Source organism: Panthera tigris, chromosome B1 (assembly GCF_018350195.1).
Source record: "Panthera tigris isolate Pti1 chromosome B1, P.tigris_Pti1_mat1.1, whole genome shotgun sequence".
Taxonomy (NCBI): Eukaryota; Metazoa; Chordata; class Mammalia; order Carnivora; family Felidae; genus Panthera; species Panthera tigris.
In genome coordinates this window covers 168911891-168924052 of record NC_056663.1, presented here as the reverse complement: position 1 = coordinate 168924052, position 12162 = coordinate 168911891, and positions in this window count along the sequence as shown.

Below are 12162 nucleotides of genomic sequence, written 5' to 3'. Positions count from 1 at the left end.
TTATCTTTCTCTCACTGACTAATTTCACTTAGCATAATACCCTCGAGTTCCATCCACATAGTTGCAAATGGCAAGATTTCATTCTTTTTGATTGCCGAGTAATACTCCATTGTATATATACACCACATATTCTTTATTCATTCATCCATCAATGGGCATTTGGGCTCTTTCCATACTTTGTCTGTTGTCAGTAGTGCTGATACAAACATTGGGGTGCATGTGTCCCTTCGAAACAGCACACCTGTATCAGTTGAATAAATACCTAATAATGCAATTGCTGGGTTGTAGGGTAGTTCTATTTTTAGCTTTTTGAGGAACCTCCATACTGTTTCCCAGAGTGGCCGCACCAGCTTGCATTGCCACCAACAATACAAAAGAGATCTTCTTTCTCCGCATCCTCGCCAATATCTGTTGTTGCCTAAGTTGTTAATGTTAGCCATTCTGATAGGTATAAGGTGGTATCTCATTGTGGTTTTGATTTGTATTTCCCTGATGATGAGTGATGTTGAGCATTTTTTCATGTGTCGGTTGGCCATCTGGATGTCTTCCTTGGAGAAGTGTCTATTCATGTCTTTTGCCCATTTCTTCACTGGATTATTTGTTTTTTGAGTGTTGAGTTTGAGAAGTTCTTTATAGATTTTGGATACTAACCCTTTATCTGATATGTCATTTGCAAATATCTTCTCCTGTTACATCATGTGCCTTTTAGTTTTGTTGACTGTTTCCTTTGCTGTGCAGAAGCTTTTTATTTTGATGAGGCGCTAATAGTTCATTTTCACTTTTGTTTCCCTTGCCTCTGGAGACCTGTTGAGTAAGAAGTTGCTGCAGCCAAGATCAAAGAGGTTTTTGCCTGCTTTCTCCTCGAGGATTTTTTTTTTTTTAATTTTTTTCAACGTTTTTATTTATTTTTGGGACAGAGAGAGACAGAGCATGAACGGGGGAGGGGCAGAGAGAGAGGGAGACACAGAATCTGAAACAGGCTCCAGGCTCCGAGCCATCAGCCCAGAGCCTGACGTGGGGCTCGAACTCACGGACCGCGAGATCGTGACCTGGCTGAAGTCGGACGCTTAACCGACTGCGCCACCCAGGCGCCCCTCTCCTCGAGGATTTTGATGGCTTCCTGTCTTACATTGAGGTCTTTCATCCATTTTGAGTTTATTTTTGTATATGGTGTAAGAAAGTGGTCCAGGTTCATTCTTCTGCATGTCGCTGTCCAGTTTTCCCAGCAGCACTTGCTGAAGAGACTATCTTTATTCCTTTGGGTATTCTTTCCTGCTTTGTCAAAGATTAGTTGGCCATATGTTTGTGGGTCCATTGTTGGGTTCTCTATTCTGTTCCATTGATCTGAGTGTTTGTTTTTGTGCCAGTACCATACTGTCTTGATGATTACAGCTTTGTAGTATAGCTTGAAGTCTGGGATTGTGATGCCTCCAGCTTTGGATTTCTTTTTCAAGATTGCTTTGGCTATTTGGGGTCTTTTCTGGTTCCATAAAAATTTTAGGATTATTTGTTCTAGCTCTGTGAAGAATGCTGGTGTTATTTTGACAGGGATTGCATCGAATATGTAGATTGCTTTGGGTAGTATCGACATTTTAACAATATTTGTTTTTCCTATCCAGGAGCATGGAATCTTTTTCCATTTTTTTGTGTGTGTCTTCTTCAATTTCTTTCATAAGCTTTCTAGAGTTTTCAGTGTATAGATTTTTCACTGCTTTGATTAGATTTATTCCTAGGTATTATATGGTTTTTGGTGCAATTGTACCTGGGATCAATTCCTTGATTTCTCTTTCTGTTGCTTCATTGTTGGTGAATAGGAAAGCAACCGATTTCTGTGTGTTGATTTTATATCCTGCGATTTTACTGAATTCACGGATAAGTTCTAGCAGTTTTTTGGTGGAATCTTTAGGGTTTTCCATATAGAGTACCATGTCATCTGCAAAGAGTGAAAGTTTGACCCCCTCCTGGCCAATTTGGATGCCTTTTATTTCTTTGTGTTGTCTGATTGCAGAGGCTAAAACTTCCAATACTATGTTGAATAACAGTGGCGAGAGTGGACATCCCTGTCTTGTTCCTCAAGCTCTCAGTTTTCCCCCATTGAGGATGATATTAGTGTTGGGTCATTCATATATGGCTTTTATGATCTCAAGGTATGATCCTTCTATCCCTACTTTCTTGAGGGTTTTTATCCAGAAAGGATGCTGTATTTTGTCAAATGCTTTATCTGCATCTATTGAGAGGATCATGTGGTTCTTGCTTGTCCTTTCTTTTATTGATGTGATGAATCACGTTGATTGTTGTGTGGATATTGAACCATCCCTGCATCCCAGGTATAAATCCCACTTGGTCGTGGTGAATAATTTTTTTAATGTATTGTTGGATCCAGTTGGCTAATATCTTGTGGAAGCATTTTGCATCCATGTTCATCAGGGAAATTGGTCTATAGTTCTCCTTTTTAGTGGGGTCTCTGTCTGGTTTTGGAATCAAGGTAATGCTGGCTTGATAGAATGAGTTTGGAAGTTTTCCTTCCATTTCTATTTTTTGGAACAGCTTCAAGAGAATAGGTGTTAACTCTTCCTTAAATGTTTGGTAGAATTCCCCTGGAAAGCCATCTGGCCCTAGACTCTTGTTTTTTGGAAGATTTTTGATTACTAATTCGATTTCCTTACTGGTTATGGTTCTGTTCAAATTTTCTATTTCTTCCTGTTTCAGTTTTGATAGTGTATGTTTCTAGGAATTTGTCCATTTCTTTCAGATTGCCCATTTATTTATGTAATTTCTCATAATATTCTCTTATTATTGTTTTTATTTCTGCTGTGTTGGTTGTGATCTCTCCTCTTTCATTTTTGATTTTACTTATTTGGGTCCTTTCCTTTTTCTTCTTGATCAAACTGGCTAGTGGTTTATCAATTTTGTTAATTCTTTCAAAGAACCAGCTTCTGGTTTCATTGATCTGTTTTACTGTGGTTTTTTTGGTTTCGATAGCATTGGTTTCTGCTCTAATCTTTATTATTTCTTGTCTTCTGCTGGTTTGGGGTTTTATTTGTTCTTTTTCCAGCTCTTTAAGGCATAAGATTAGATTGTGTATCTGAGATCTTTCCTCCTTCTTTAGGAAGGCCTGGATTGCTATATACTTTCCTCTTATGACTACTTTTGCCGCATCCCAGAGGTTTTGGGTTGTGATTATCATTTTCATTGGCTTCCATATACTTTTTAATTTCCTCTTTAACTTCTGGTTAGCCCATTCATTCTTTAGTAGGATGTTCTTCAGTCTCCAAGTATTTGTTACCTTTCCTTATTTTTCTTGTGGTTGATTTTGAGTTTCATAGTGTTGTGGTCTGAAAATATGCATGGTATGATCTTGATCTTTTTGTACTTGCTGAGGGCTAATTTGTGTCCCAGTATATGGTCTGTTCTGGAGAACGTTTCATGTGCACTGGAGAAGAATGTATATTTTGCTGCTTTAGGATGAAATGTTCTGAATATATCTGTTAAGTCCATCTGGTCCAGTGTGTCATTCAAAGCCATTGTTTCCTTGTTGATTGTTTGATTTGATGATCTGTCCATTGCTGTGAGTGGGGTGTTGAAGTTTCCTACTATTATGGTACTGCTATCAATAAGTTTCTTTATGTTTGTGATTAATTGACTTATATATTTGGGTGCTCCAACATTTGGCACATAAATGTTTACTTCTTGGTGGATAAACACCTTAAATGATATAATGCCCTTCTGCATCTCTTGATACAGTCTTTATTTTGAAGTCTAGACTGTCTGATATAAGTATGGCTACTCCAGCTTTCTTTTGTTGACCATTAGCATGATAGATGGTTCTCCATCCCCTTACTTCTTCAATCTGAAGGTGTCTTTAGGTCTAAAGTGGGTCTCTTGTAAACAGCATATAGATGGATCTTGTTTTCTTATCCATTCTGTTACCCTATGTCTTTTGATTGGAGCATTGAGTCCATTGACATTTAGAGTGAGTACTGAAAGTTATGAATATTGCCATTATGTTGCTTGTAGAGTTGGAGTTTCTGGTGGTGTTCTCTGGTCCTTTCTAACCTTTGTTGCTTTTGGTTATGTATGTATGTATGTATGTATGTATTTATATTTTCATCTCTTCTCCCCTCAGAGGGTCCCCCTTAAAATTTTTTGCTGGTTTAGTGGTCACAGATTCCTTTAATTTTTGTTTTTCTGGGAAACTTTTTATCTCTCCTCTTTTGAATGACAGCCTTGCTGCCTAAAGAATTCTTGGCTGCATATTTTTCTGATTCAGCACATTGAGTATATCCTGCCACTCCTTTCTGGCCTGCCAGGTTTCTGTGGATAGGTCTGCTGCAAACCTGATCTGTCTTCCCTTGGACTTTTTTCCCCTTGCTGCTTTCATGATTCTCTCCTTGCCTGAGTATTTTGTGAATTTGACTGTGATATGCCTTGTTGATGGTCGGTTTTTGTTGAATCTAATGGGAGTCCTCTGTGCTTCCTGGTTTTTGATGTCTGTGTCTTTCCCCAGGTTAGGAAAGTTTTCCTCTATGATTTGCTCACATAACCCTTCTACCCCTATTTCTCTCTCTTCCTCTTCTGGGACCCCTATGATTCTAATGTTGTTCCTTTTAATGAGTCACTGATTTCTCTAATTCTTAAATTGTGCTCTTTTGCCTTAATCTCCCTCTTTTTTTCTGCTTCATTATTCTCCATAAGTTTGTCCTCTGTGTTGCTGATTCTCTGTTCTGCCTCATCCATCCTTGCTGCTGCGGCATCCATTCGTGATTGCAGCTCAGTTATAGCATTTTTTATTTCATCCTGACTAGTTTTTACTTTTTTTATCTCTGCAGAAAGGGATTCTAATATGTTTTCAACTCCAGCTAGTATTCTTATTATCGTGATCCTAAATTCTGGTTCAGACATCTTGCTTGTATCTCTGTTGGTTAAGTCCCTGACTGTCGTTTCTTCCTGCTCTTTCTTTTGGGGTGAATTCCTTCATTTCATCATTTTGAAGGAAGAAAAGGAATTAATGAGGTAGAAAAAATTAAAATTAAAAAATTAAACACACACACACACAAAATCGAATAAATGATGCTAGATCCTAGGTGTGTTTTGGTCTGAGTGTTGAAAGTAGCTTGAAAGGGGCACCTGGGTGGCTCAGTCGGCTGAGCGTCCGACTTTGGCTCAGGTCATGATCTCACGGTCTGTGAGTTCGAGCCCCGCGTGGGGCTCTGTGCTGACAGCTCAGAGCCTGGAGCCTGTTTCGGATTCTGTGTCTCCCTCTCTCTCTGACCCTCCCCTGTTCATGCTCTGTCTCTCTCTGTCTCAAAAAATAAATAAACGTTAAAAGAAATTAAAAAAAAAAAAGAAAGTGGCTTGATAGATTAGAGAAAAAAGGGAGAAAAAAAGAAAAACAAAGGAAATAGTTTGAAAATTTGAAAAAAATGAATGCACTGAAGTAGACTAAATTGAAATGATGGAAGTAAAATAGAATTTGAAAAAATATACACAAAAGTAAAGAATATAGTAGAAAAAAATTAAAGAAAAATATTTTTAATAAAAAATAAAAATAAAAATGAATTTTTTCTCTTTATTCAAGAAAAAGAAAAATGAAAAAGAGAAAAATAAAAAAAAAGGAAATTGTTTGAAAATTTGAAAAGTTAATACACTGAAGTAGACTAAAATAAAATGATGGGAGTAAAATGGAATTTGAAAAATTTACACAAAAATAAAAAATATAGTAAAAAAATTAAAGAAAGATATTTTTAATAAAAATTGAAAATAAAAATGAATTTTTTCTCTTTTTTTTGCTGAATTCTGTGGTTCAGGTTGTGCAGATTGTTTTGTTAATCATCAGATCAGTTTTATAGGTGTGCAGGATGGTTTAGTGTTGGTCTGACTGTATTTCATTGACAAGACACACAAAAAACTTCCATGCTGTTCCGCCATCTTGGCTCCCTCCAAGTCTGGGCACTTTTTAATCTGGACCCTGGTGAGGGTGAGTCCTTTAGAAATGTTTCTCAGTTTGTACTAAAGCCTTGTGGATCTCTGGACACGAGCCCTGTTGACTTTGAAAACACAATGTTTTGGGGGCTCATCCTTCAGATGCAGGTCTTAAGATTTGGTGTTCCCATGGGGTACATGCATGGCTCAGTCAGTTGAGCATTCAAGTTCAGCTCAGGTCATGATCTCACAGTTCATGAATTCGAGCCCTGCATCGGGCTCTGTGCTGGCTTTAGATTCTGTGTCTCCCTCTCTCTCTGCCCCTTCCTTGCTTGTGCTCTGTCTGGCTGGCTCTCTCTCAAAAATAAATAAATAAAAAAAAGATTTGGGGTTCCCAATATTGGTTTCATACCTTTTGCTCCTCAGAGAGAAGCTCAGTATTTTGAGCTCCCTCACCATTGTGAGTTGCCACCGCAGGGTGTGGTTTATGGTGAGACTGTCTTCACTTCTCCCTGCTTGGATGTGGGTTTCTTCTCATTTGCTGGATATGTAGGAGTCTCTCAGCTAGTTTTGGCTTTGTTTGTTTGTTTGTTTGTTTTCCAGAGGAAATTGTGCCACATGTAGTTGTAGATTCGGTGTGTCCACGGGAGGAGAAGAATTCAGGATTTTTCTTCGTGGCCATCATGAACCACAACATCTTTAGTGTATAGACATGTTTGAACCCATAAGGATCAGACTGTTGAGCAGTTGTTGATGCCAGCCATCAAATCAGGATTTAAATAGCTTTGGTGATGGGGCGCCTGGGTGTCTCAGTTGGTTGAGCGACCGACTTTGGTTCAGGTCATGATCTCAAGGTTTGTGAGTTTGAGCCCCATGTCAGGCTCGTTGTTGTCAGCATAGAGCCTGCTTGGGGTCCTCTCTCCCCCAGCAGCCTCTCTCTGCCCCTCCCCCACTCATACTCTCTCTCTCAAAAATAAATAAACATTCTTAAAAAATAGCTTTGGGGGCACCTGGGTGGCTTGGTTGGTTAAACTGAATTCAGCTCAAGTCACGATCTCACAGTTCTGTGAGTTTGAGCCCAGCATCGGGCTCTGCACAGACAGTGTGGAGCCTGCTTGGGATTGTCTCTCTCCCTCTCTGTGTCTCAAAATAAATAAGTAAACTTAAAAAAAATAGCTTTGGCAAAACATCTTCCATGGAACCTATTTCAGCTTAAGGTGGTTAATCAGAAATTTTATATTATAAGGGCTTACCCTTCTTTGGAGGATGTGATGCATTGCCCAGACCCCTGCTTAAGGATTAAAGGGCTCAGTCCTCTAGCTACTGAGAAGGTTGTTGGCTAATATCTGTCTTTGGGAATTGCCACCTGGTGGAGCCCAAGGTTACACCCCCCGACTGGGGACAGCCTTCATCCCATGGTGCTAAAATATAAAAGCCCCTCCCCCTCTCCTGGCTGGGGAGAACTCGGAAGGGCCATTCTTGGTCCAGACTTCCCTCTGGGGTTGGCTGAGACTTGTTGTACCTGCTCCATAGCCCAGCTTCCCCCTCTGCCCTATCCTGCTCTGTTCCCTTTCTCCCATGGGCATTGAACCAAGGGCACTCCCAAATACACCTCTGTACCCAAATCAGCATCTCAGAGTCTGCTTCCTGGGGAACACAGCCTGCGAAACCAGGTCTCAGTAGGAGGTGAAAAAAAAATAGTTCTCAGATCCTTATTGTGTGAGAAAATACTCACTTTTGAGATTTTCTGCCTTTGATCATTAAAAAGGAAAGAGAAAAAAATGACCCTTTTGGAAATTTGCTCAGTCTTTCTGCTGAACCAGACACTCTGCTCTATATTGTTTCCCTTTATTTACTAACTTTCACCCTGATTTTAATTTATCTCAAAATAAGAAAACCCAAACCTTCTTGAGCCCATTTTTGCAAGTGTAATTTGTTGCAGAACAGAAAATGACAGGAGGACCTTGAAGGACAAGGCATTTGTTGGAACAAGAAATGCAGAACATTATAGCAGAATGGAGTACTTTTGGTAATGATGCATGGGGTTGAAATGATGTGAAAGGGAGGTCATTTAACCATGTAAATTGAATGAAGGAGCATTCCATGAGAATGACCCCAGGCTCCAGTTTTCAGAACAAGAAGGTGGTAGGTCTCAGAATGAGGTCACCCTAGCACACGTGGCACTGAGTCCATCCGTCCACTTGGGTTTGGCAACCTGGTTTAATTCTCTGCTGGAGCATGGATTAGTTTTCATCTCAACAGTCCTTCTGCTTCTCGGAGGGTAAAAAATAGGCCCATTTTATAATATACTGCAAGGTATCTCAGGGTAAGAGCTATCTTAGGGAAGGAGGATTTTCACAAACAAATTGGCGACTCAATTGGAACTGGAGTTGCTGTTGAAGGTCTCAGGAACAGGTTAAAACAGTTGCATTTGCTGGAGAAAAGGAAGAGGAGGAAGGGCTGTTAACCGTTGTCATTGTTTTTTCTCTAATATTTCCTACCAAGCAACTGCTTTGGGATAATAACAAAATGATTTCACTATGGAAAAAAAATGCAGAGAAAAGGAACTGGAGCTGTTTGATTGGCTAATAATGAACATAAAGGACTTCATGCTTGTTGAATGGCAGATTGAAATCCAGTGAGTATTCATGCAGATCTTATGGGGGTGGTATTGGATGGGACCACAAATTAGTGCTGGCATTAATGAGATGGAGGCTGTAAAATACAGAGAGTTCCAATAACCAGGATCTCTGATAAGGCCCGATTGAAAGCACCCAGACCTTTCAGACAAGTTCTGTGCGAGAGCAGAGCAATAAACAACAAAGACATTCAGAATGGGGGAAAACTGGGGATTATATAATGGACTGAAGTGGTGTTAGGACGCTTGGTTAAAATGACACAGCGCAGCTGAGTGACAAACATAGCCTTGCCTAGAATAATGATTTTTAGAAACAGACATTGTTTAGATGCTACTCAAATGATCAGAGAGAAAAATTATGCCTTTTTATTGTAGGGAAGTTGGTCTAAATGAGGAACTGCCCTGTGACAATACCACTACTGCTGCACCTTATATGTGATGGACATCGTGGTTTGTGGTTCATGGCACTGTTAACACTTGTTATCCGGTCCCGTCCTCACAGTGTTTGCACACTGATAGTTGAATGCATGTCTGTGCACCCAGTTAGCTTTGGAATGCCATGACAGGAACCGGATCATATTCATTCTATGAGGCTTCTCCTCTTTCCATTTAATTGTTTGTGAATTCTCCGAAGTAATTTGTCTCAAAGAACACTGCCTCGTAGAAAATCTCCCTTTCCCAGCATTCTGGGATTATCTGGCATATAGAACAAATGCTGTTGTGGCAAAGTTATATTACATAATGGCATTACGTTGATAAATGAATGGAAGACACCATGTAACATTAACATGGGTGGCTTGCGTTTGCATGGGTGGAATTCTTGGATAACTTCAGTCTGCAAAACTCATCCACAGCTGCTGTAGGTATATTCTCTTTCCCAAGCAGGCTAATAAGGTTTTGCTGAGCATGTGTGCTCTTTATAGAACCTTCTGGCTTTCTAGAACTCCATCAGTAACTTTTTAGGAATTTGTCTCCATTTTGTCTTAGGTAAACCAGCTGGTGCCTCTCCTGCTGGTGCCACTCATGCTTATTTGTTGTTCAGTCACCAGTCTTCTATTTCCTGTCCCTCTCGGGAAGCCCTAGGTCCTAAAATAGCTATGGACTGTCTTTTGTTCAAGGCACACACAATGTTGCTGTGCTGCTATAGGGGACACAATTGGTGGGAGAACTTACTTCGTTTCCCCGATGGCCACCATCTTGGTTTTGTTCTTCCACATCCTCATTTTCCATATTACCTGAGTTATTTCAGTGCCTTAAGGTCTTTTAAGGGCCTCATTGTGTATGCTGGCTTTTAACCTGCTTTTTTGTAGTCTCTCCTTTCTATTGAGGTTTGATATGTGTTCAGCATAGAGCCTGACATACAGTGTATGTTTATTTAGTAATGTTGAATTGAACTACCCTGTGTGAGAGAGGCCCTTTTGTATTCATTGTATATGTAAGAACAGTTAAACCAAGAGAAGTTATATCTACAATCTTAGATAAAAATTTACAGCTGCGAACCCCCTTGGAAATCAATTAAGCTTTTCCATCTCATCCCCATTGTTTGTATTGATAAGAAAATTAAATTAGAAGGAAATTGACTTTCCCGGTATCTAGTAGTTAGTGGGTGGTTTAATAAAGGCTAGAATCCTGGGCTGTGGTCAATGTCTGTGTCCCCATATGTCTTCTCAAGGTTAAAGACGGTAGGCACAGAGATACTCCTGTGTGCATCATATTGATCTTTAAAAAAATTTTTTTTTAGTTTATTTTGAGAGAAATTGAGAGCAAGCATGAGTTGAGAAGTGGGGGAGGAGAGAGAGAGAGAGCGAGAATCCCAAGCAGGTTCTGTGGTATCAGCACTGACACAGAGCTCGATCTCACGAACCACAATATCATGACCTGAGCTGAAACCAAGAGTTGGACACTCAATTGACTGAGCTACCCAGGCGCCCCATCATATTCATCTTAATTTCAACATGTTTATGCCAGGCCTGGCATGCCAGTGGCTTTTTATTTATTCCTTGATGATTTCATGTCTTTCCATACCAAGAATTTAAGAAATGCCAGGGAGAGAGAGCCTGGAAGTCTTCCTGAACTGGCTGGTATGGAGTCATAGAACATAAAGGTCAAAAGAGGTTGTACAGGTTCCCTAGGTCAGTCACGCTCTAAAATTTTAGTCTCCATCTATACCATTCTGCCAAGTGGTCAGCTAGACTCTGTCAGAACATTCCTGGTCTCTCTCTCTGGAAAGAGCTGACTCTTGGGGTTTGACTGAAAGCCATCTCCCTGGAGCCTTCACTTGAGGACCAAGTCTACCCCTTTGAGGATGCTCAGAACAACTGAATTTATGGCCTCCATATCAGTTCTTCCAATTTGGTTCTCCGTGATGTTTCTCTTTCTACATTAACGTTTTTTTTTTTTTTTCTACCAGTGTCTCCCAACCTTTTGAAATCTAAGGCAGATACTGAAGATGATATTTGCAGAGTACCCTAGGGTGAACCTGAGAGGAATTAGGAATGTCTGTCTGGGGATTGGTGAAAAATTCATTACATTTTTTTCTTTATAATATATAATTATGAGAGGAAAATAAAATATAAAATACTAGGGAACATATTAAATATTGAAACTGTAGAAAGCTTCCAAATAAAATCTTTTCAAAGGTTTGAAAATGAAAGCTTAGTTTGATTCCATGAACATAACCTTTAGTATCAGGTTTTATGTTTGAAATGGCTACTTATAATTCCTGATCAAGACTTGTTAATGATGAATTCTTCAAATTCTCAATAGTTGTGATGGACAAGAAGCTGTGATTAAAAATTTAATACCATTTTTTCAGCCTGTAAAAGACATACAGCAGTTGAAATTATAATTATAGGCTCTAATAGCTCTTTCTTCACTTTCATTGACAAATATAATGTTGAAATTTCTAATGTTGGTGAGAAAGGACTACTAATCCAATTGAATGTTTTCATGTTAAGTATTTCAAAATATGCTGAAGCTCTATTTTGCAGAATGCATGTGCATTGTTAGAGCAGACGCTCAGCAGTACGGATATCTCCTGGAGGGGTATATCAGCTACACGCAGAGGGAAGTGGTTGTTATGTGTGAAGAAAGAGGCTCTGGACAGCACAGTGATCACACCCACTGGAGCACTCCTTCTACTCCCTGCCTCCACCTGGTGTCCTTAGGGTAACCGTGCCCTTTGGGCACCTGGAATAGGGACTGACTACTTCAGCAGCAGCTTCTCCACCCCACTTCCAGGATGGGGAGATGTGCTCTGCCTCTGGCTGCCAAAGTAGAGGTAGAGGTGATAGATCTTGTTTAAGCTCAGTATATCCAGGCCGAGTAGCAGGTGCCAATGTCACTTTTCATGTCTTCCTCCTGGGGGACCGTGAAAGGCATCCACAGACCCCACAATGCTTGGACAGTTCTTGCACAGAACCTACAAGAGCTTCCTGGGCCAGAGCTGGCTGGCATGGGTCTTCAGCTGTCCAGGTCCTGCTCAAGAGCTGAGTGATCCAGCTCCGGGCACAGCTTTAGAGAATTCAGAGCACAGCACAATGCCAAGGCACATGGACTGGGAAGATCTTTCGGTCATTGCTTCCATGATGTGCATTCAAGTT